This window comes from Triturus cristatus, chromosome 12 (assembly GCF_964204655.1).
Source record: "Triturus cristatus chromosome 12, aTriCri1.1, whole genome shotgun sequence".
NCBI lineage: Eukaryota > Metazoa > Chordata > Amphibia > Caudata > Salamandridae > Triturus > Triturus cristatus.
Window position 1 is genome coordinate 86,768,585 of NC_140595.1, and position 20,651 is coordinate 86,789,235.

At 46.1% G+C, this 20,651-nt stretch overlaps 1 protein-coding gene across 1 annotated transcript in view; it reads left to right on the forward strand.

The window, feature by feature from the left end:
* The window catches only part of EFNA3 (ephrin A3), a 262,691-nt gene that overhangs the window by 208,654 nt on the left and 33,386 nt on the right, over positions 1-20,651 (forward strand). The gene's annotated exons all lie outside the window — the stretch shown is intronic.

A 20,651-nucleotide genomic window follows, 5' to 3' on the forward strand; every position in this document is an offset into this window, starting at 1 on the left:
CAGGCTTCAGTTGTACACCCACCCATGTGTCCAGAGTCTGGCCAGCTGACACCTTCGACTCTCCGTTGCCTCTAAGCCTGTTGTTCAGCACCTTATAGTAAAGCTCTTGTACATTTGTATGTTTAAGCAGAAACTGAGAGATATGACCTTACCTTTCATTCTAGTAAGCCGCGTCATCAGCCTGTTCTCTGTTCTCTTCCCTCTCGTCTACCCATAATGCCTGTCCCTCGTGGATCACGTTAGCTATCAGGATAGATGTGAGGGCCATCACTGTGTGACACCGAGCAGCCTCGAGGAAGGGGCCCAGGTCTCTGCCTGGTCGAGTGATGCCTGTTGTGCAGAGCACTGAGCTCCCCGAACCACAACACATCACACTGAGCGCATTTCTCTAAACTAAGGTTTTGACGTTAGCATGAGTCTACTCAATCATTAAACAATAAAGAGTTTCTGGAGTGCTCACCTCTAATCTTTTTCAGCATACCTTCAACATTTACACGTCTGCAAGAAGCCAAAGTATTCTGTTGTGTTTAGTGCCTGGTGAGCAGCCTTGACCAGCCCAGTGTTACACGTGGCTCATTTGCTTGCAGGATTGAATGGAGCCATGTCCTTGTGAATGTTGATACAAGAGTCTAAACAGGGCTGGAGGGTAGAACGGCGGTAGCCCATTTGCCTTTCTGCTCCTCATTTCAACATTGACACGTCTGTTGCGTGTTCATACACAGGTGACCAGTGGCTGCGTCATCTGGTTGGTATTTTATGTGGATTTTGTGTAGCCCCTCAAGTAGAGCTCTGGGAGCCCCCGGACTGCACGGGGTCCACCATCCATAAACCCATTTTAACAAGGGTGACTACTTCCCCCCCCATGACCAGGCCATGATGGCCATTTATTGATAATTTGGGGGTGAAACACATGCCTTTTTACATACACATCTGGGTGTAGTGATTGCCTACTGACTTTGCTTGGTAAAATCTTTATGCTGTCATTACTGGGGTATCTCCTTTCTTGACAGAGAATGTCAGTGTCTGCTTTTCACGTTTAAATTGTTTTAACTACTAGGCTATAAGAATATAGGGTTTTATTTTAATAAAATAAACTGACCAAGTAATCCCATTCATTGTGTACTATTTAAATGTTTTCTCTATCTTTTCCACCCCCACAACCAGCTATCCAGGCTAAGCCACAACTGTTTGACCTTGAAATGAAATACCAGTATTTGTAAAGCGCACAGCTACCTCCGAAGTGGTGTCCCGGCGCTGGGGGCCGTCGGGAAGATTAAGCGAGCTATTGCCCAGAGTCACATGGTGCTGGGCTAACCTGCCGCCGGCGATCGAACCGTGAGCCCCTGTGTTCCGGAGTCAGACGCCCTTGCCTCTGCGCCACACCTCTTGCTGCCTCTTAGACTTCACCGCCCAAACTGGAGGGAGGTGGCAATTCAGTGAGCTCGCAGAGGCATCTGGCCCTTGTGGTTCCAGGGGCAACAGGCACTGAATGCCCCAGGACTGCTCAATTAACCACACACCCAAGCATTAACTATCACAGCAAATAGTCTATGTGAAAAATGCTGCGGTAGCACTCAAAATCCAAACAGACCTCATCAAACCAAGGAATGTTCCAGATAGGTTACTGTTAGAGATGCAGGGTGGGGAAAGGGAACTGCTCTCTACCCTCCTTTGGGTAGTCCTTCAGCGTTGAAGGAGGACCCGTTTCAGAAGCCGAATCCTGCTTTTGAAAACTTCTAACCTCAAGTATGCTCAGAGGATGGTTTAGACGTCATGCTGCCTGAAACACATCACTTGTTGAGACAGGGGGCAGGTTTCCATTCATAGTTGCCCTCACTAGTAACTATTTCTTCAAGCAGCTCCTGGTTGTGTCCGTGTATTTCTGTTAGTCTGAAGGTCTCTTGGGCTCTGTTGGATATTGTGCACCCATGTTGGTACCAGTAAGCCGAGAGAGCCCTGCAGCGGGCTCCTTACGGGGTAATGAAGTCAGGTCCCCTCTTAATATGTTCATGAATTTGAGAGATCGGGAAGTCGAGTTTAAGGCCTTGCAGGCATTGATCAGAAGTTATTAAAAGCCACTCCAAGTTGATTACAGTGCAACCTTGGAAAGACTAATTAGTAGAAGGATTGTGCAACACTGCCGCCTTATCATGGCTTAATTAATGCAGTGCTAGGTTTTTAAGGGCTGGCAATTATTGTGTTTTCTACAAACAAATTTCTCCCCAAGATCAAACAGCCTTAGCAGAGATCTGCAACACAAATTCTGCGTTCTGTTCTTTTCAATGGAGAGAAAGTGCCATCTATCATTTTATTTTCGTGGAAACGCGAAACCCCAGCTGATTTTGGTACCTCCAAACGTGATGGAGGTTTGCGGAATAATGATTGTCGCGATGCCTTCCCCCGACTTCCCCTCCCCCGCTGCCCCTCTACCTTTGGGAGCAGTGCAATGCGTTCCTTCAGAACCTGCCCCAGATGTGTCAACTCTAGCTCCGGGGCTGCGCATTATGCCACTCAGCGTCGTCTTATTATCGCTGTTCTTGTGCGGGGGAGCCTCAGCGTGTACACTTCAGACCTTTACCTTGGTGCTTAATGAATAAAACAGCCGCGTCTGCGTGGGAGTGCTGTCTTCCAGGCACCACTAAAGTCACAGAAGGACAACATGATGCTGTTGATCACCCAACCCATAGTCTGCTACCATCACCACCACCACCACCACCACCACCACCATCATCATCATCATCATCATCCTCCTCCTCCTATAGAGAGCAAGATGTGGTTGTACGATTAGTTCTGCATTTAGTCGTCTGAGCCTGGTCTGAGATGCGACCTGCCCCCACCTTCGAAGCCATTTAGAAACCCCCTCATCTAGTGGCAATCCTCTGAATTTTCAGCAGAGCTGCTACAGCGCAGTGATCCGGTACCCACGATTGTGATAGTAGACATGTTCTTGAAAACCCTGCATAGAGTAATGTAGAAACCTACCTCGTGCATCACCAATAAGGATTCCAGAATGAGGCCGCTAGTCCTTTCTTTCATGCGCAGTAGGGCCTGCGGATTGTTCTTGTTCCGACGCGCGCTCTCGGCAGCATGGAATGAGTTGGAAAAAACAACTAACATCACAGCTTAACCTTATTGATATCATTTTATTTACTGTAGGAGTCATTATGCTTTGGCTTCTAATTCTCAGCCGTCGTTGTGTTGCCGCAGCACTCATGCGCTGGTTAATGGTAACTTCTTAGAGAGTACGGCAGCGGTTCTTTCTTCGGCAAGGCTAATGGTGTTGGCAGGGAGTCTTCTGAGACCTTGATTGCATCCACAGAATGTAGGGATCCTTCCTTAGGAGTGATGCCATGGAAGTGGTTGGGTGTACAGTGTCTGAATGTCATGGACTGTGCATTTGTCTGGTGGTTGGCAGTCTTCTCTAGTTCTGGTGCAGTCTCCCTGGGCATGGAGTGAATTCATCATCTTGGGATCGTTTGTTGAAGAATGAGTTTTGTTATTTGCAAACTGGTGTCGCTTCAAGACAGTAAATTGACATTGTGCGTCTTCAGGGTGGTCTCGTGTTCCTAGCCGCTTCTTCCACAATGTATTAGATAATAGCACAGTAAAGGGTGGTTTACTACCTCAGTGTCCCAAGCGACTTATTGCTATATGGCACAGACCCCCTCCCTCCATGAAGCGAGCATGTAACTGTTGTGAACGAACGCTGCAGCCTCCCTACTAAGCATGTTGTCATTTAGCCTCACAGATCAACAGTGCCAGACCCACCTTGTCTATAATTTCTTATTCAAGAAGCTTAGGAAAAACCGAGCCTCCATAAATCCACCCCATGTTAACTGCAACCCTGGAGCTGATCCTCCTCTAGGCCACAAGTATTCACCCTTGTCAGTCACTTGCAAACGGTGTGCTCTCGTGTACCATTCCACCCAGTCCTGACCGCCAATCACCAACCTCGCTGCACAGCACCCATGTTAAACTTACCTCCCCCACCTCACTAGGATTGACAGCGGTGTTACTGTCCTGCTCTACAAAAGCCACCTCAACAAATTTCACACAGTTTAATCATCTTCAAAAAGCACACTATTTAGGTGGGAACTCGCATCTATCTTCACACTGAATCTAGTCACCACACCGTAAGATGACCAATCCCTCAAACTGCTCCTCCACAAGAGTGTACCTCCTTTCTTATCATACAACTTTCAGTGTTCCATCCCACACCTTTCCTGCTGGATCATCTGTGCCTTCACCCACTGCACATATCATTACGACTCCTAACTCCTTAACCAGCGTTTTGTCACTGCCCCCAAATGTCAGTAGTGATCCCTATACTAAAACATTCTGACCTCTACTAATTGAACTATCACCCATAGTCCACACTCTTTCTTCAAGTCTCTGAGATATCTGTACTACCTAAATTCTACTCCAACCATACCCTGACAAACCATCTGCACTCATTGTACAAGAGGCACCGTGTTAAAACTGCCCATTACGTGCCTCTCAAATTTCTAACCACTTTTCCTCACAACCATCTCTTTTCAGTAATCATCCTGCTCGACTGATCAGCTGCCTTTGACACGGGAGATCTCAATATTGTCTGGCCGCCATGTTCAACTTTTTGTTCTCACCCTATCCTTGCTTGAGCCTCGTATCTCTCAGAACGCTTCTGCTCCACGCCATGATGCTACTACACAGACATCCCTCCACCCAAAGGAGCCTTCAAAGGCCTTTTCAGAAATCCCGTCCCCTCTCTATATTCAGCCTCTCTATTGGAAACCATCGCATACATCTTCTATCATTTTTATTCACACAACATCTTCTCCCATCCTGCACTTTCACGAACCAGCATCATTCACAACCCACCTGTTATATTTTGCATTCAGTGGCTCTTAGGTAGCCGATGCTCAACTCCATGCATACGCCTAAGCATGTCTCAATCCGAGAAGGAATGAGGAAACTTCATTGGCTTCCAATACACAGACGTTCTCAATTTAAGGCCTTATGTACGGTTTTCAAGGCATTGAAAGGCACTGGCCCAGAGTTTTTGAGAGCTTGTTTCAAGCGGTATGTGCCGGGGAAGGCACTGCGCTCTATGGAGGGCAATCTAGTGGTGGTGCCTAGGACAAAAAAGGCCAGCTGGGGAGGAAAGCTGTTCTCCTACGGTGCAGCCACCGCATGGAACTGTCTGCCAGCACATGTGAGGAAAACGGAGGAACTTTTCTCTTTCAGGAAGGGCTTGAAGACCTGGTTCTTCAGGGATTAGACACTCGTTCTCTAGGGATGCTCAGTTTCTCAGCGCCAGGACACCCTTGGGTATAAGTGCGCTTTATAAGCTTCTAATAATAATGCATATGGAAATAGGTACCTTTCCCTCTGCCCCAACAGCCATCACCTCCTCATCTTCATACCAAGAGACACCATGATACTGGCGCCCAGGCCAAACGCTCATCAGCACTATAGCCAGTCTCAACCCGGTAAATGTCTGAAATACCACTGCTCCCCATAGTTCACTCAACAAAATTCTTATCTCAGTGCACTAGTCATCAGCCTGACTACTTTTGTAGTTTACCCCTGGCCCTCACTCTCTATTTAGTCAATTTAAGAGATGATACTTAACTTTGCAGACCTCTCACTCCTCGAATTCTTCAGATGTAACCCCATATCTACCAAGTGGGGAGGTTCTCTCTGTGACCGGTCATTATTTAAAATCATAAACGCAGTCGTCAAATTTCCATCTACAACTTCAAACATCCTCCCTCTCATGTCCGCTTTATTGAACACACAGCTTTAGCAAACTAGGTCCCCCACCCGAGTGCCGAGCTTTAAAACTCATAGCGCCACCTAGCTGTAACTCCATGACATTAGACACTAGAGCCTGCCACTCAAGCACTTTAAAAGACACTCAAAGCAACCTCCTCCCGGGCAACCGTGTCATCGATGTTTACAGATGTTCACGATATTCACGTACACCCACTGGTCCACCATCCAAGCCACCAACGAGCGAGCCAGAAGGACTTCCACTGATTCCCACTGGCGGTCTGTGCTACCTTCAACCCTCTGTATTCTTGTGTGTCTGAAGAAACTGTTTCTCCTGTGGATGACTGGAACATAAGATTTATTTGGAGCCAGGATATACTTCCAGCCTCCACCGCCCACTCTCTACTTTGTCCACCAGTTTTTGCACCAAAAACTTAATTAGCGTCTTTTTCATATAGTGTAAGAACAAGTGAATAATCCAAGTACGAAGAGCCACTAGCCTGCGCTGGGTGACTTGAGAGTACGTATCTTGAGTATCCGAATAAACGGGGATGAGACCCGTCACTAGCACGATACCTCCTGATTGGCAAAGCCGGATTGGGAAGATGTCAAACGAGAGCAGGTGGAAAAGGAGGAGCAACAGGCGTGTTACACATACATGGAACTGGTAGCCAAGCTATACCCAAGTATAGAAAATCTGAAAAGAGCAAGACTGCAAGAAATATCCAGGTCGCCATCATCTCGAAAGTTGATATATTTATTGGTACTGAGCAATCATTAGCCAAAATAAGCCCCGCTCGTAGGTTTGGAGTTCTTTTTGCAATATTGCAAGGGTTTTGATGCCGATCAGATTAGAGCTTCATCTTTGGTGCCGGTCATCTACCATCAAACATATCCGGTAACAAGAGGGCCCTTGACTATACATATAGGAGAAAGCGAAAACTAGGGGGAACGTAATTGGTAGACCAACAACAAGAAAATGCGCGACTCCACTAATTTTCAAATAGATGAAACTTCATCAATAATAAGTCATGAATCAGACATATTACATTAATGTTTTGTTATTATTAGGTATGTATTTATATCAAATATTTCGTTCAAACATATCAAAATTATATTGGACTCCCTATACAATATCCAAGTAAAACAATCATATACTCACAGTTGAAATCATTCACACACCGTCATACTGACAGAAAAGAAGAAAGACAAAAACAAGCTCTCCACAAGTTAAAAAAATTATTCAAGATCCCACATATGTATATAGTACTCAGTTATATGGCCAATTGCTAATGAACATCAGTGTGCATAGATATATTATTTCCTTAAGTCAATTAATCAGTGTAACATAATACTCAATCTATACAGGTTAACAATAGTTTGCACTTGCAAAGATAGGGCCAGAAACTGACAGTTGCACCGATGCACGTTTCGGTGAGAAAGAGAAACAATTCTGTAGGTTAAGAGACCTTCATCAGGAAGCTGAAAGTGGAGTTTACAAAAGTGGCCCAGGCCATCCCAGTTGAGCGTTTAAGAAAAAAAAGGGAGCTCACATGCAATATAGGTGTAGTCTGAAACATGATAAGATAGAGGTTAGCCAAATTTCAGAATCAAAAATTCCAAAAAGGGGACGTAAGAAGTATTCTGACAATGATCCGAGAAGTCCTGGTAAAAGGGAAAACACCCAGTGTAAAAAGCAGAGTTGAGGCCAGTGACTTCACCTAAATACGATCAAAAGATCTTAATTACGGAATACAGAATAGAAGGTAGCCATAAAAGTAGAGGCCATTGTGCCGTAGATACCATGCAGAAGAAGATGGTAAACATTCAATTTCCTAAAGTAAATGTTGTTAGCCAAATCTCTAATCCGACAAAGGCCATAATATGTCTACCATCAAACAACCATTCCTGGTGAGAGAGCGGCCCGCGTGCTGTGGTGCGGGTTGGCTCCGAGGCACCGTGAACCACTGTCACATCTGCCGGCTCTCCAATCCATCAGCTGATGCGAAGCTTCAGTAGGTAACAAGGTGGATCCGAATGCTGCTCCGATGCAGCTGACTGAAGCTAGAATTCACCTCAGATTAAATACACTAAAATGCAATCTCCCACTGTTTCTCCTACCACACACGAGCTGTAAGTGACTAGATACTGCTGCTGTTCATCCCATTTCTTCTGGTGGCTGTAGACCTCTTTTTGCCTAGCTTTGGTATTGGAAGTCATTAATTCTGTTTCTTTGACTCTAGTGAGGTATTGTGCCTCCATGACAACAGTATGAGCCTGTGAGTTCTGATCATTCTCTTATCATATAGATGTTATTAATAAAATGTAGAAGTTAGTACGGTGAGATCCTGGCGATTTGCAAGATGGGGGGGGGGGGGGATTGTAAAAAAAATATAATTAAGTCTTCTTTCATTAAAGTTGCTTTATTGGATTTCTCAATACAGCTCATGCAAAATGAAAAATAATCTTAGACAATATATCATCACTTAAGAACATCTGCCCTCTTATTACATTGTTAATTTAAAAAACAGTAATAAATAGTACTTGAAACAAAAGGTAAACAGTAACAATTAACTGCAACCCCTCAATTCCCCCAAGAAGAAAAGAGGACATCAGTCAGTCAAAAACATATTTTTGGGGATAATCAAATATCCATAAAAGAAAAAACACATTAAGGACACACAAAAACATATAAAGCATAAAATATGGAATAAAACACAATTCATCAAACACAAAAGTGATCTATAAATGCACTACAGTTTCAACTGGGCAATCTGTTTTAAGTTTCAAAAGATGAGTTAATTGAATATAAAGAGAGAAATGAGAATAAACACAATTCATTACACACAAAAATAAAAAACAACCTTCGGCGGCATGTATAATCACTACAATTTCAACAGGGCCATCGCAATCAGAAAACACGGTACACCAGGCCTGAACTGCTGGTTTAAGGAAAGAGCCGACATATAAGGTTGTCTCATCTTCCGGCATTTGTAAGAGAAAACTGAATGGCACCTAAAATCCCCCGATATTGTGTTTTTTAATGAGCAGAAGTAAAAAGTGCTTCATATATCTTTAAAAAAAATTGTAAACAAGTGCAAAGTGCTGCATGGACTGACCAAAACACCCATCAAAAGAGGACATGCCAACGACCAAATCAAAGGACAGGTCTACCAAGATACAGCTGAACTATAACTACAATCCAACTCTTCAGTGGCGGTTGTAACATCAAAGGGAAAGCATACCAGCATCGCCTCAAATGGTGTTTCTCCTTCATTTGCAAACCAGGGCATAGGAAGGGATCTTTAGACGGTCTTCCTCGTCTGTATATCTTTAGAAGGCTCATGCACCTTGGATGTATGTCCACCTGATCCGGTGGGGCAGACGCCCTCCAAGATGCAGCAGGCTCAGCGCCTACTCAAATATCCGAGTAGAAACCAGCCACTGGGTTAGTGATTAAGCCGTGACCTCTCATCTTTGGGGGACAAATAGCATTTTCCTTGGTCTCGCGAAATTCTGCTATTCTGATAGCCACCATCTGGTGTTGGAAGATCAAGAGACGATGCACAGTGAAGAATGCCTCTGAAAGACTTTACAAAACAAGCAAAGGCTGTCTAGTCATTTTTTGGCCGACAAATCTCACTGATGGCATTGCAAGATAGCCACGTGGGCTTCTGCTTATATCTGCATCACTGTATGGACCTTAATGTTGCGTTTCGGCTCAGTCCAGGTTACGCACAGCAGCCCTTCAACTTTTTTTTTTCTTTTAATGATTTCAGCATTCACTTTCATGAGCCCTGATGGGTTCAGTCGGCAAGATGCCAACTGTAACTTCGATTTAAAAATGATACGCTTTATAAGCAGGCTGGAATTCCGAATTTACAGAAGACCATTTAGTCATAACTAGAGAGTGACTCTGCAGGGACAGCACTTCCCAAATGGAGGCAAAAGTTGAAATTCAAATAACAGTTTAGTTAGGATCTTGTTTAGATCGACGTCGCTTGAATATTGTTTGAATACTTTAATAGACCAGCTTTGTTTTCAGAGAGACTTATTGCAGTTAGTGGAAAAGTCCTTTGTAGTATATTAAATGCATTGGTTTCCAGGGCAACAGCAGTCGTTGGCAGGAGAGGTGAGCGAATTGAAAATTAAGTTCGGGATGACTGGAGATTAGGATCTTAATGGGACCGACCGAGGGATATTCTGAGGAGAGCACAAAATATATTTTTTAATGAGAAGCAATGTTAGCCCAGGATAACTCCCATACTCCCCTTTACATGGGTCATCACAATCTCTCAGAACAGCTTGTAAATCACAATAAAACGCGGAGTGGCAAAACGGACCGAAGATGGGTAGAACTGGAGTAGCAAACAGAGGAAGTGTAAAGAGGTCCCAAAGAGTTTTAATTCGGGTGGCGTGGCCAATCATGCATGGCCTACACATTGGAGCGTCACTGTGGAGACAGCCACTCATGGCAGCAGAAATGTGCGTGGTTTACCAATAGTGGAGCAGCCGAGCAGCCACTGAAACACTGGCTGGTGATGTGGTACGGGGCTCCGCGCGTGCAGGGGCGAGAGCGTGCCGCCCTTTCAAAAGTGAACCTATATGGGGAATACATAGGATTGGTGTGTGTTTGTATATGTGTGCGTGTTAATGTGTGTGTGTGTGTGTGTGTGTATATATATATATATATATATATATATATATATATATATATATATATATATATATATATATATATATATATATATATATATATATATATATATATATATATATATATATATATATATAGTATGTGTATGTGTGTGTATGTATGTGTGTGTGTATATATATAGTATGTGTGTTACACTCTGCCTGAGAGACATTACTGTATAAAATAGTTCTAGGTTGTAACCTGGCCTCTGAAGCCAGACACATTATTTACGAGTCGACTTTGGCGCTTCCCCAGCCGATCATGGCCGCCCTTCTGCCGCTTTCCAGTGCTTCGCCTCGTCCTCTGTTCGCTTCTGTTGTCCTTACACTGTCCCCTAAGTCCTCCGAGCTGTCACAGGTGCTCTTCCCCTCTGTACTCCCTCCTCTCTGAGGTGTTCCTTGCTCTCTCCCCAGTATCCCGCCTACATTTCTAGGTCCTGCTCACCCTCCTCATTCTCTCTACTCCACCCCCTCCCCCCGTTCTCTGCTGGCACTGCCCGTCTCCTTCCTTCCTCGGTACTCTTTTCTCTCTCTCCTGGGTCCTACTCGTTCTCTCGCCTCGGTGCTCACTGCTGCCCCCCTCACCCTGGTCCACCCCTCTCTCTCTCTCCCGAGTCCTCGCTTCTTTCCTAGGTCGCCAAGCTCTCGGTGCCCCCTCTCTTCTTCCTACTCTCAAGGGCCCCCTCCTCACGCTCCTTTGCCCTCGCCCCATGGCCTCCTCTCTCCTGCCTACCCTCCCGGGTCCTCCTGCCCTCGGGGCACCTGCTGCTGCGGACCTCCTCCCTCGTGCCCTCCGGGGACCGGTGTATTCCATCCACTCTCCTCGGACAACCCCTTCCTTCCCCAGCTCTTTCCTACATTTTCTTTCACGCTGTTTTGTGTTTTCCTTTCCTGGTTACCATTTTGGGTTAATCTTCCCATGTTTGTACATCTCCCACACGCTGCTCCCCTCTCCCCCTTCCTTGGTGCCCCCACCCCTTCACTCCCTTTGATGTGTAATGTGCTTGCTCGTGTCATTTTCCAGCGCCTCTTCCCTCGCTTGATCTTGAAGCCTCTCTCTCCCCAGCTCTCCCAGCAGCCCTCTCGTCTGGCGGGAGCCCTCCCCTCCCCCTCCATCCCCTCTGCCCCATTACACGTGTGCTTCTGGCAGGCTGCAGCACAATAGAATTATCCTGTAAAATAGATGAGGGCTCCGTCTCGCGGGCGCTTGGGAAGAGAAGCCGGGCAGGTTAGGGCTGCAGGGACTTTGCATCAGGCTGATTATGTGAGATCGGAGCTCCCCCTGTCGGTCATCACCCTGTATTAACCGGACGCAATCCCCCACCAGATACGCCTCCGCTCCCTTCAGAGGCTGTGTGTAGCCTTTGACCTTGACTTGTCAGGAGCTGTGACAAATGAACGGATTAGTGATTCGGCTGCAGCCGCACTGGAGCCGAAGGCTGCCGAGGTCGAGTTCCGAGTCCATTGGAAATGCACGGGATTTCGAGTCTGTATTCGAGTCCTTGTTCGTGGCTGATGCTCCCTGTGACCTTTGTCAAATGACAATCTCCTGCAGTGTTCCTGGGATGGGCAGCGTCTCGCAGGAAAGGGCACGGTACACATGCACACGGTGCCGGGTCCGGTGGCATAGTGGACTGATGCATCCGCTTCCGGAACCGGAGTTTGGCCTGCTAGTCACAGGATCAAATCGTCCGACTTTAAAGCTTCCAACGTAGATCAAAACAGTACTACTGTCGGATATGTACAGCCCCGGGAGCCCCTAGAGGGTGGATCTGTGCTGTACCGAGAAGCCTTTCAGGTTACTGTATTTCCAGGGCTCTCCCTCACTCGTGCAGCCGCTGTCTGAGTGAGTGCCTTGTGCACATGTTCTAACATTGCCCCTAGAGCAAGCTCTCCTTCGGGAATACTGTTGCAGTGTAGAGTGCCTTTGAGCAGCCCCTTCGTTTACGCAATGCAAGACTTGTAATATGGAGCGGATTAAAATATGGTCATTGGAAAGGAAACCCCACCGGTGCCCATGACCAGCACTAATATCATGGCATCGGCGCTGGGAGGAGCGGGGCTGCACCCCGCGCCTTGAGATCCTCACGGGTGAGTAGCACGCTTGCAATCCCCCCTGATTGATTGATTGAGAGCTTTTGGGACAAGACAGAAGCAGGGAGCTTCGCAGGCATGGAGCAGAAATGACCCCCTCTAAGTACCTTTTCGTGGTTGACTGAAGAAATCCTATCCACATGGTCTGAATGAAGGCACACCATTTTCTTCTGAACCTTCTTCTTCCTCCTCTACAACCTTTTCCTCAGCCTTGTAACTGGCCAGGTGCTGCACCTAAGGGTGCATCATTATTCATCGGTATTTCTGTATCCTAGTATGTTGTCCGTTGGTCAGTTCCACATGCTTCGATTTAGGCTTAAGTTTCGATGCCATGTCTGTATGGAGGTGGACCGGCATTGTCCAACAGAGCTCGATATATATGTATTGCCTAGCGAAAGCATGGTTATCTCAACATGGCTTCCATAGAAATTACCCTTCATCGATTTATCCTTGTTGGAGATGCCTTAAGTGTAATTCTTTAGAGCCCTGCCTGTATTAGGGAGCATACCAGGGGATGCTTTTGGTGAGCAAAATGTGTCTCCACAGCACGCCTCTCTCTGGGCGATCGACAGGGCGAGCAGTCACTGCTAACCATGCCTTTTGTAATAATCCTACTTTGAAACATCCAAATTCCGGAGAAAGGCAGAGCTTTTCGTAGGCTGCTGTACGTGCCCTTATGAAAGCATGACCCCACACAACCATGTCCGCATCATGAAGATTGGCGAGGCGGGTGATCACCTGGGCAAAACCATACACCTTATTTTAAGAATTGGAAGCCAGGACCATGTACGTATCATGAAGATCAGCGATATTATATGTATTTATGTATCCATTTGTTGAGCATTACTATTTAGAATCATGTCTTTATTATGGAGATATGGCGGGCGGCCACATGAACTGCCTTGTATACCTTTCACTTAGCATCATATTCCCTTCATGGCGATTGGCATGGTGGCAATTTGGGCTACTTCCTCTGCCTTGAGTAAGTTGTACCCTTCGTTCCCAAGCCCAATAATAGGGCCTTCTTCGCGCGCAGTGTATGCTTAGATTCCTGGCCAGCGATAGGGTACAAAATATGGACTCCTGCCAATCCTACATCTTCTTACCTTTCCTATCTCCACTCGGCATTAGCATCCTTTCGCCGGAGGAGTGCTGCATTTACAATAACACGGATCCCTTGTAGCCGGGCAATTTGGTGGAGGATTTGTTGTTCAATCCGTTCCTTCCCCATTTTTAAAGATGGAAATTGAGCTTGGGTACACATAAAAATAAAAATACGGGCAGCACCGAAAAACAATATCAACTGAAGCTTGTTAAAGGTGTTAATATCTGTCACTGCATAATGAAGCTTTGTATTTATGAAGGAATAAAATTGTTAAGCGTACTGCCTGCGAAATAACTCTGCCTAGAATCGGTCAACCTCCCTTCCGCCCACTCCCCGCCAGAGGAGTGCGTGCGCAGAGCCATCTCTCTAGGATAATTGGAAAACATCATTTAAATGATTGAAAACTGCAGGGTATAATGTTAATAAAAAACACTTGCAATATCAGCCTTGGCTTCCCAGTCTGCGAGGCCTTGTTTATGGTTCCCTGACACCCTTACTCAGGGGCTGGCCAGCTCTGGCCGTGCCATGGCTCTCTGAAATAGCGCTTTTATTAACTGCGCTGTCAGCAGGCGTCGGCGCTGCGAGCGCCTACCTGGAGGAAGAGCACAGCCGAGGTGTATTTCTCACCGACTCTCCCCGGCAGGCCTAGCTGTAAATAATTCAGCTGGCAATTAGAATACGGCTGAGCATCAACACGCGGCCCATTTTATTTCACTTTCAAGGTGACATCCAGGTTTTGTTTTCTACATGTTTCCCCCCGTTCGCAGTAGTGCCTGGTGCTGGGGGCCAGAGTGAATTAGTGGGTACCAGTGGATGCTTTCCGACAGGATGGGGGGGGGGGGAGGCCTACTACTGCTAGCCCGGCCAACGCTTTCTGACAGCAGGGGCAAGGCCTACTACTGCAGGCCCGGCCAACACTTTCTGACAGGAGGGTGAAGGCTTACTACTCCAAGCCCAGCCATCTCTAGCTCCACAGATTTCTTAAGGAAATTTAAGGAGCAGACTCTGCCTTAGCAATATCACGACATCGAGTTTCTCATGACACTGAGGCAACAGAATTGTATGCTTTTTGCGCAAAATGGCGGACATGCGTCCTTCACACTTCAACATCTTCCCCTTGAGAAGTGGCCGCTTCCCTCCATCTATCCGATACCTGTTCTGCCACCTGTTAAGAAGTTGCCTCCAGCCAAAGAGGATTGCCAGCATTAAATCTCCTTTCTAGCATTGCGGTTATTCTGGTTGAACTTAAGTAACCTACTACCATTATTTTGTTGATTAAGGCCAGTGGTGGTGCATCCGTTTAAGGTCACGCAGTAACCTGCCTGTCTCGTGCAGAATATGCGCATGGACAGTTTTTAGCATGGGCCTTTACTGAGAAACTCTTTCATGACCTGTTTTGGTTTTGTTTGACATCTTGACGGCCTTTTCGGTGGCTCATGGTGTCTTGCGGTACCCGGGTTTACATGCTGTAGGGGGCCAATGGTGATATGCATCAGTGAATTAAGTGTTTGCTGCTGAGATCTATGTACAACTTGCAAAAGAGTAAGTGTGAATTCCAGCAGAAAGCCTCCGGAGTTTCATCCTATCCACCAGGACGGCCCAATGCTGCTCCAATTTAGGAAAGACTTAAAGACTTTTTAAACATCACTCCACCACAATGCTTTTATCAGCCCCAACCCAGCTTCCTCTACTATTGCTCATTGACGTTTTGCTGGTCTTTGGCCATTTTCGGGGCTCTGCTGTTTTTTGGATACGTTAGCGCTATAGAAATACCATATACATACACAGAGCACTGGTGCTTGGGTAATACTAAACCGTGCTCATGTCAAAACTGTTGTAGCGAGTTGTATATTTATCTATTACTGGTGCTTTAAGTGCCGACGTGCCACCTTTTGAACACTTCGAAGGGCTTGCTTGCAGCTCATATCCACTCCCTACTGTTGTTTTTCATACATTTGAGTCAATAATATAATTTGGAAGTGTCTTGGTGTCGGGCCACTCCCCGGGCATCATTGTTAATGGGGCTGAGTGGAATGGCATCACGTTTGTCGGGGTGTGGTGAGTGAGTAGTGTCTGTCTCAAGCTGGTTTAGTCTGATACCAATCTGAAGTTGGGTCACCAGTTGGTCTTTGTTGGTTGGTTACTGCTGTGTTGCAGTCTAGCGTTGTTGTTCACTACCCCTCATGTTCAGTGCAGCCGTGGTAGAATTCTGTGCAAGCAGCTTTCTTGCAGTTGAGCCCTGCCGCCTCTGTCCTTCCCAGATAGGGCTGTCTGGTTCAGATCAGGCTCTTAGCTTTGGGTTTACAACTTCCACAAAGGTGTTGAACTCTGTTCTACTCTTGATTGGTTGCTCTTTGCTTTCTGCTCTTAATTGAAGGTGACCCAATTCGTTTTTATTTGCAGGGGTTTCCTGACCTTGAGGTGGTCGGGTTCGCTTTTGTGTCAGATTTTGAGGTTTGGCCCTTGGACTTCCAGCGATCACCCCCGCAGTTCTGCAATTTGAACTTCAGGTGGAAGGCTGAGTAGTGGTTTGTAAGGCAAGAGCTCTGTTTTGTATCAAGCCAGGTACCATTTTTTGGCAGTATCCTGGCCTAAAATACTATACTGCTAGTTACAGCGTAATGTCCGCAAAACGTCCCTGGATCTCGGATATTGTGACTTATTAAAGTAGATCTAGTGACGAATTCCACAAGCTGTTCCATGCTGCCTCTTTTCGATTTTTATAGCTGTTCCCCCTTTTTTAGTATATTTTGGCACGTCTAACAGGCCCCAAACTGATGGAATCACCAAAGCCTACTCCGGTGTCCCCAGCAGAGGACTGGAGTGCTTCTTGCACAACGGGAACCCAGAAAGGACCCACACAATGTTTTCTTGCAAGGGCAGCTCCAGCCCTTTTATTGTGAGGCTTGTCGCAAATCACAGTGATTAGCCAATTAAACGTTTACGAACCCCCTCCATGTAAACCGCAGAGGCAGCCTTTCAACTGATCCTTTTCCCTCTTTTTCTAAATGTATAAAAATTGAGTGGCCCGTTTGTACAGGATCAAAATGGTGGATGCTTTCCTAGCAGAACAACTTCACAAGCTCAATCTTCTCTAATTCTACCTCCTCACTCTTTGCTGAGGGTCCCACATCTTAACTTCCAGTCTGCCCCACATAAGCACCTCAGGAGGGCTAAGCAGCATGGTGGTAGGAGGGTACGTCTACTTAACATTAGAATACCCACATTTATATGCCTCCCTGGGCCTACAATACCCATCCTATCTTTCATGGAACAAAAATGACTTGGAAAGTTGCAGTAACCATGATTGGCCTACTCGGAGTCTTTTTTTTAACAAAGTAACCACATTATCGGCAGTGAGATTTTGTATTGTTGATGGACTCTCCGGAGTGTAAGCGGGAGCTCCACTCCTTAAATGAAGAACTACCATGCTGACATGGACCTGCATGAACTATTGATGCAACTGGGTCAAAAGCTGCTTGCTGTTTGTATTAAAGGCTGGAGGGGCATGAAATTCTGCTTGCTGAGCTGTTGCTTACCCACCTACTAACTGTCAGTGATCATCAAGAGAAGAACCTCTGCTGGTGAAAGCAGCCTACAGGAGCTATAAAGACCCAACAAAAAATCTCTTCAAACCCTTCACCCGACACTTTTGAGAGAACTGCAACAATGGAGCTGGCGCCCCAGCAGGGAGTCTGTCCTGGGAACTCTCTCCCTCAGCACAACTAAATGACAATGTTGCTAACATGGATATCCCAGATGCACCATCTGAGTAGCTCTTGGCCTCCATCTTCCACAGCACGTGCAGATCTCCCACCCAGCCTTGGGCTCCGATGGGTGCCAGTCCAGAATAATGTTCAGAAGCTTCACAAGGGGTCCTCCTTTGACCCTCCCGGGCTGTCCGTAGGCCCATCAGCTGACCAGCCCATGCACCCCTATATTCAGGATGTGACTCTAACCCCCCCCCCCCCCAACTGGCTGGTGATTACAAATCTTATTTTGGGCCGAGAGCACGTGCTGACACTACAGAATAATTGATCCTGTGGGCTGCCTTTGGACGTTGAAATGACTGCAACTTTAAGAAGCCAAGCAGCACCAAACTTTTCGACCAGAGTAACTGGAAGTGTCTTCCTAGGATCCCCCAGCGATTCCTAGCCCCAGTCACCAAGCATTAGAGGGACTGGTAACCCTGCTGAACTTTAACATATTGACAGCATCCAGTAAATAAATTAACTTCTTTCAACTTAAATTTCAACTTTGATTTATTTTAATTCCCACTTTTTTGTGCCAACTAGCCAAATACAGAGCAAAGACTCAGTAGTCGTTATTTTTACACTTGGAAAATTAATTCCATCCAAAACTAAAATGTTATTCTTTTCCTTATCCCCTTTCACCCTCCCTCTGCTGCTTCTTCTCACCCGCCGTTATTCCTCTATTTTTCTGCAGCTTTGCAAAATTTTTGACACCCGGCCCCAGAAACCCGCAGGGCTATTCATGGGTTCTAATGCCCGCTACCCATCAGTTTTGTGCGTTACTCCTGCGTATAATTGCACACTATTGTTGTCCACAATTAGCGTGAATACATGGATTTGCAGCAGAGGGGTGTCCTTTTATGAACTGTACGTTTACAAATAGAAAATGGCTTTATTGGACCATTGTGTTACTTTTCCAGTCGGACATTCCTTTTGTGCAGAGTGAATATATTTAAAACGTATTTTCGAGCTGTGCCATGGAGCTTTGTGGTCTGACCAAATCGGGGGCATGAGCCACACAAGGTCAAAGATAGGTGAGCACATTAAAAGCAAAAGAAACAGAATGGCCCCAGCAGAAGCGAACTGGTAAAAGCCAACCTACACGTGAAACTCCGCATTCGCTAACCACTAGCAGTTAAGAGGACGGTACTTTTGTGTACAAGAGGACATCTGGTGAAAATTTCCCTCCAAAAATATTTCCTGTGACAGAACACATAACTTTAATGCGCGAGACGTCCGCCATGAAACATGGTAGAAAGTCTACCCCAGACTTAAAAGGTGCACAGATAAACACATCCCAGGCTTGGAGAGCTGACCCGCTGGTGCATTAGTTAACCACACATATCCCTAACCGTGCCACTCTTTAGGCCTGAGGTTTGACGCTTCAGCTGTAGACCTATTGCTAACAGTATACGTGTACATATATATACAATATACTGAGCCTGCCTCTTTCTTTGACCAGCTTCTTTGAGTCTGGTTTGCCTGTCTGCTCTGCTCAGCCCATGGAGTACCCATCGCTCTCTCACCTAATGCTACTGGCTGTTTCAGTCTCCCTCCCACACTCCTGTGCTTGAACTGTATAAGGGGTTACTTTGCAATTATACCCCTCTGTCAAGAATCTCCATCCAAGGTGCTAATGTCTGGCCTGGTGGCTTTGCCATTTCTTGTTTATGTAGCCTCGTTTGGTTTATCTTATTTTCTGTGCTGACGCTAGATGGCGCTGTCGTACCAGTTTTGTCTGCTGCCTTCGCAGTAATTCAAAACCCTGACCACTGAATTGAAATGCCGAGCAGTAGTGAAGATCAGACCAAAATCAATTCATCTGTAAAGGTTTTGAGAGCTAAGACATGGATATATATTAACTTGCTAAACATATTGGTGCTGGGTGAAGATGTATCCCATTAAATGTAGGTGTTGCGGGTGTGAAAGTGCCTTGGGTATTCGAGTATTAAGAAATATTAGATTAGTCCTTCGCAGATGTGGAATATTTGCTACAGATGTGGAGTCTGGGGGGGAATGGAGAGTAGGTAGTCAGGGGTGAACGAGAAGGCACTCTGGTATCTGCAGATTCAGTAGTTTGTGACTCGAGGGTTTTTCTGTCTGGTCTGGGATGTCAGACATAGCTTACTTTGTACAATATTAACTGCCGGTGCTCAAAGTTGGCTCCGGTGCTGACGAATGTCCGGATTGCCAAATACCAATGCTGCAGTGTCTTGGTCCCACCTCATGTCTCTTTTTCCACTACCAGACACTACTTCCCCATTTATTTCATTCTTGCATGTTCTTTGTCATCCCTGCTTTCTCCTTTTATCACTGTTGTCCATCTTTCTCTTCCTCCTCCGTTTGTTTTTTTCCTGTCTCTTGCTCGGGGTCAAAGTCTGATAAGGAATTGTAAATGGCTGGCCAAAAAATTGTGCCTTAAGCCCCACCTACAACCACCGGCTCAAATTAAGCACTGATGTCAGGGCGGAGTGTGTGCTATGCTTCGTGAATTGATGATTTTTTAGGCCTGGCTTAAATTTTCATAAAGAGCGGGTTTGACATGTTTGGATTGATAGAAATTCCAAGTCCTAGAATTATTGCCAAACAAAGGGTACTTTGTGGGTGACTATGTTTTAAACAGTGATGCGCCAAACAAGTTCTCAAGTATGTAAGGGCATTATTTACCAAATAGTCATGCAGCAATTCAACTTGCTGTGCTGCATGATAGGGCAGGAATGTGCCATACTTAACAATGTGTGGCGCATTCCTGTCATTTCCCAGTGCTGGTACACAATGTGCTGACTAGTGCCAACGCAGGTACCCTTGCACGTGCAAGGGTCCTTCGTTGTAAGTAGGATTGTTTTTTGTGCAGGAAGGGACACCTTCCAGCACAAAAACAATCCCCTGAGGCATGTTCCTTTTTCTATGTGCTGTGCATACGGGAAGAAATAAAGCTATTTCTCCACGTTACGCCTCACCTGGGGAGGTGTAGCATTTTGACGCATTCCCAGGTCTACCAGTAATGGCCTGGGAATGCACCAAAACACATAAGTGGAGGCGTGAGAACTCCCACAATCCACCCATGGAACCCCTTCCTGGGGCAGAGTAACGCAAAGCACCAATTTGGATTTATCAAGTCTGTGGCGCGGCGCAAGTGAGACGCAACCTTTGATAAATCTGCTTCTTAAAGATGGTTTACCTTCCTTTGTGGTTGATGGTGGAAAATAAGGAATGCTCTAATTCCAGGTAGATTGTGGTGGGGGCAGATT